This window comes from Vombatus ursinus, unplaced genomic scaffold (genome assembly GCF_900497805.2).
Source record: "Vombatus ursinus unplaced genomic scaffold, bare-nosed wombat genome assembly UNPS02010548.1, whole genome shotgun sequence".
NCBI lineage: Eukaryota > Metazoa > Chordata > Mammalia > Diprotodontia > Vombatidae > Vombatus > Vombatus ursinus.
Window position 1 is genome coordinate 5,182,584 of NW_020950326.1, and position 5,344 is coordinate 5,187,927.

Consider the following 5,344-nt stretch of genomic DNA (forward strand, 5'->3'; position numbering starts at 1 on the left):
CTTCTTCTTTCTTCTTTCTTCTTCTTCTTCACAGCTAGTACGGAAATATGCATTGCATGATTTCACATGTATGCTTAATATAATTTTGCTTGCCTTCTCAGTGGGTGGGGGAGGGATAGAAGGATGGAGGGAATTTGAAATTCAAAATTTAAAAAGAAAACATGAAAAATAAATAATAAATTTTAAAATATGTTTGTTCACTGACTGACTTTGCATTCTTCTTTCTTATACAGGAGTTGAACCAGCAGTGCAGTCTTTAACCATGACTTTACATAAAGACTCAAACGGTATGTAGCATGGGGACCTCCTAGGATCCTACATCTTTTGATTACATTCAGGTTCAAGGTACTGTTTAGGTCATCTACTCAAATTCACACTTGGAGCCCCCATTCGAAGATTTTATGTTTGATTAAAACAGACAAATAATAAAACCAGAGAAAAGGTATGTAATAAAAGAGGATAACAAAGTAAATATGAGTTGGATTTAGTATTAAATGCCCTCAGCACCCATTCCCAATTGTCCCCCAGGAACTCTAATCAACTCCCAATTAACCTCTCTGTCTCAACCCAGTAGAGGAGAGGCACATCATTTCCTTCATAGAAAGATGTTAAAGACTAGCATGCAAAGCATGCTCTGCTTAATCACTCCCCTTTTCATCTTGGTGCACCATCAGTTTTCAGAGCACCAGCTTCTCAACACAGCAAGTAAACAAACTTCAGTCTTGAGAGTGCTGGATTCTCAAAATATAGTAAATGGACAGACATGCAAACCTCAGATTGCAACTCTTCCTGCCATCAAGGCCTGAGAAGCATTCTGAAACTCAAGATGTGGCTGCTATTTCTTCCCACCTGTGCCACTCCCCTCAACTGCATCTATCCATGTCTATGGACTATTGCAAACCCATCGGTCACCACTTTAGTGAGACTTTCATGTTTTTTAAAACAAGGCAAGCCAGAAGCCAACCTACCTAATCAGAATACAAGCTGGGTGAAATAATCACACTATGAAACCCCCATGAAATGTTGTGGGAGATGAAACCATTTGAATTTACCCCACTGAATGAGACCTCCTCCTTAGGCCCAATCACTTTGGGAACATATACAATCTATTTGTGGGCATAGTCCCCGTAAGTGTTAAAGCTTTCACTACCTACACTCAAAGTTTTACATCACCTGTTGTATATCTTCTACATGTTTTTAAGTGTCCATATGTCTGTTTAGGACTAGAAGCTTTTCTAGAGGATTCTGGGAAGATGGCGGAGTAGGTCAGAAAATGCCAAGTTCTCGAGATTTTCCCCACAAACAATATAAAATAACACCTCAGGGTGAACATGGAGTGCTAAAAATAAACAAGAGTTGGGACAAAATGTGTGGTCCTCCTGGGACAATTGCAGAAAATCTGAAGAAAAATTCCAGGACCAAGTTTTGGTCCAGTGAAGAGTTCCACTGAAACATCAAGTAGCAAACCCTGGGGCTAGCTGACTTGGGAGGTAACCTCAGCCCAAGCCACAGGAATTTTCACTCCCAGGACAGTGTGGGGAGTCCAGTGTTTGAGCCTGGGAAGATTGAAGGAACCTCTGCTGATAAGGAACACCAGATCCAGCTACGTTGACCAGACATGCCCTTGCATGAAAAGGAACCATCATGGGACAGTGAGTGCAGAAGCAGTGGGGTGGGACACCCCAGGCTATGGGTACTTACAGGAGGGTGGAGTTCTTGGTTTTGGTTCCAAGCTAGAGGGGAGAACTGAAGGAGGATCTGAGGCCAGAGGTCCCATCCCCTATTCCCCAGGACTAGAGATGATTACAAAAAATAAGCTGCTACAAATGAAAAAAAGAAAGAAAGAAAAAAAAGAACTGGCAAAGGAGAAAGAATCTAACCATAGAAAGTTACTATGGGAATAGAGAAGACTGGGGTTAATCTTCAGAGAAGGATATTGAAGCAAAAAAAGTCTCTCTTACCCCAAAGAATAAAGTCAAATGGTTACCTGCCCAAAAAAGAATTCATAGAAGAACTTAAAAAATACTTTAAAAATCTAACGAGAGAGATTGAGGGAAAAAATTTTAAAAGAAGAACAATCTAAGAAACACAAGAAGATTATGAAAAGAACGTCAACCAATTAGAAAAGGATATCTAGAATCTTAAGGAAGAAAATGACTTCTTGAAAATCAGAACTGGGCAAGAGGAAGCCAGTGAAGTTATAAGAGACCAAGAAAAAATAAAACAAAATACAAAGAATGAAAAAATAAAAGAGCGTGCGAAGCATCTCATAAGAAAAACAACTGATTTAGAAAACAGATAAAGAGGAGAAAACATAAAAATAATTGGACTACTTGAAAGCTACACTCAAAAATGGATTTTGATACAATAATACAAGATATAATTAAATTGTGCTGAAGTGTTAGAATAAAAGGACAAAGTAGAAATAGAAAAAATCCACCAATCACTACCTGAAAGAAATTCTATGAGGAAACCTACAAGAATATCATAGTCAAATTCTGACACACCCAACTCAAGGATAAAATACTATAAGCAACAAGAAAAGAAAAAACAATTTAAATATGGTGGTGCCATGATTAGAATCACACAAGACCTAGCAGTGGTGACATTAAAAGACCACAGGTCTTGAAACACTATATATCAAAGAGCAAAAGAACTGGGGATGCAGCCAAAAATATTCCAGTAAAATGGACATTTAGTGAATTGTCAGACTTTCAGGATTTTGTAAAAAACAAAAAACGAAAACAAAAAACTGAACTTAATAGAAGATTTGACACGTGAGTTCCAAGAGAAATACAAGGTACATATCAAAGACTAATTACAAGACTTAGAAAAATATGGAAAGACTTGGACTTATGAAGGAAGAGGTTATCCACATTCAGAGAAACAGAGGACAAGTATGGTATGGTCTTACATAGATGCATATGAATTTGTGTCTATATATGAGTATGATTATAGATATCTAAGTATATCTATGTGTGTGTATGTATGTGCATATGCATGTATATATATATATATCTTTATATATATATATATACATGTATATATATATGTGTATGTGTATGTGTATGTATATATGTATGAAAATATATCCCCTCTTAATTGCATTGGTGGGGGCAGGGCAGGAGAGGGGGTGACGCAGCCGCTGCAGTGGTGAGCATGAGACCAGCTCAATTCTCTTAACCTGGAGGTGCGTTGATGAGGCGGGAGACAGCAAGATGGAAGAAGCTCTGTTTATTAAGTGCTAGTAGCTTTCTTTTATATCCCTAGTAACACCTGATCAAAGCATGATCTCCACGTGATAGCCAATCACCAAGTCTGCTGGACACCTGTAGCCCTCTTGTCAGGAGTATGAGTAGGACTTTTCTCCCAATGAGAGGAGAGCCGAGCCAACCATGGGAGCTGCATGTCAGCAAAGAAGAGGTCTTGTGAGACTTCCTTGTTTTTGCCACGCAACAGGTTGTGACCCTCAGCTTCTTCCAAGAGAAGCTAGAACTCCCATGGGAAAATTCTCCCAACAAGGGGGAAAAAAAGAATAAAGTAAAAAGTGCACAGCAAAGAACAAAAGAAAACTCACAAGGAAGAAAAGAAAAGAAGAACCACTTAGAACACAATATGTATAGTATTTATTATATAGGCTTTCTTGAAATGGAAATGTATTGCTGTGTATTTTGAATCCTCTCTTACATTCTGCTGTGCACATGGAAATACTTTTTTATTTTTTTCTTATTGTGTATTTAAGTTTTAGTGTTTAAGTTTAAAATGATTTGTTTTAAAAAATCTAGCTTTTTATCCAGGGCTAACTTTATGAGTTGGCAGCTCTGTGATAGGATTTAAGGGATTCCTGGAAGGTTCATCTCCCAATTTAAGAGACTTCCTTCCCCATAGTTTGTCCCAGTGCATACAATTCCATCATCAGACATTTATCATTTGGGGTTTTATGAATTTATTTTTAAAATTCCTTATTAAAGATGAAAATATATCTGGAAAGGTTAAGATCTTTTAGCATAAAGGCTAGAGTTACTACTTGGCTGAGGCTATAGGGGTTGGCAACCTATACCACTCCTTGCCCTATAAACCAGCCATTGTGGTTTGCTTGGACTTCAGCTCTGGGGGAAGCCTGACTTCTCAATAGGGAGATAGGTTCCCCATTCTCACATTTGTTGAGTTACTCCAGGGACTTTTGGCTCTAATCTAGGGCTTCCTCAGAAATCACAAAGTAAAACAGGTTCCAAGGTACAGATAAATAAGGTATAGAAAAGTTCATTTATTTCCTCAGAGAAAGCAACGATAAACATGAGAATGAAGGTATATATTAACAGGATGATCTAAACAAGATTCAGCATTTTAACTCATTGCTACTATTACAGACGACTGGAAGGCTGATATTCAAGCCTTGTTAGCACATAAAACATTTTGTATTAGAAAGCTGCTTAGTCACTTCATGTTTCACTTCTGTACTGGGCACTAATCAGACAACTATACTCAATTTTTCTAGTAGTATCTCTCTCTGAAACAAATACCTCCTCTGGTGCCAGCTCATTCCTGCTACTGCCATCAACTGCTCTGATAGACAATACCATGCCATCAGCAAATAAGTTCACAAGGCCACTGTCTAATGGTAAAAAAAGGCCCCCAAAAAGTGACAAAGGAAGCCAGGGACTTGGAATAAGCCTAATGATCTGAGCCCTCATTTCATCTAGGGAGCTGTGGCCCCTGCTACCAGTATGTCAGGATAGAAAAGAGTCGTCCTCCAACCGTTGCTGAAATCACATCCTATCACTCAAATTACTGAATCCAAGAAGGCCACAAATCAAAACATACTTCCTCTTCTACCAGGTATGGTCACACAGTATCAACAATTTTTTTATGGCTCCACAGCCAGTCAGGAAGCTATCAGTGGAGGAATCATACATAGTTAGAAACTGTCCCCCAAAGTTCCCTCGTGATTAACAGGCATGATGGTGATGCCTGATGGGATTGAAGTGGGTGGAAAAGAATCCTGTTACCACTATGTCATTATCAGACATTAATACTTTATAGAGATTGTATGTCATTCTTTTCAGCCTGACAACTAAGAACAAGGCCCTGAGAATAGAGAATAGGCTCAGATACTGAATGCTCAAGAGTATTTTTAAACAAACTGTTATGTATTTGTAAACAAAAAACCACAGGTTCCCATCTAGCTCCGGTCTGATAAGGTGGTTCCTTTATACTTCAATTTTTCAAAGCCGGGAAGGAAATCAAAATATATTTTCACTTCTCCTTCCCACCCCTAGATTACCCAAGTGAACATACACACACACACACACACACACACACACACACACACACACACACACAC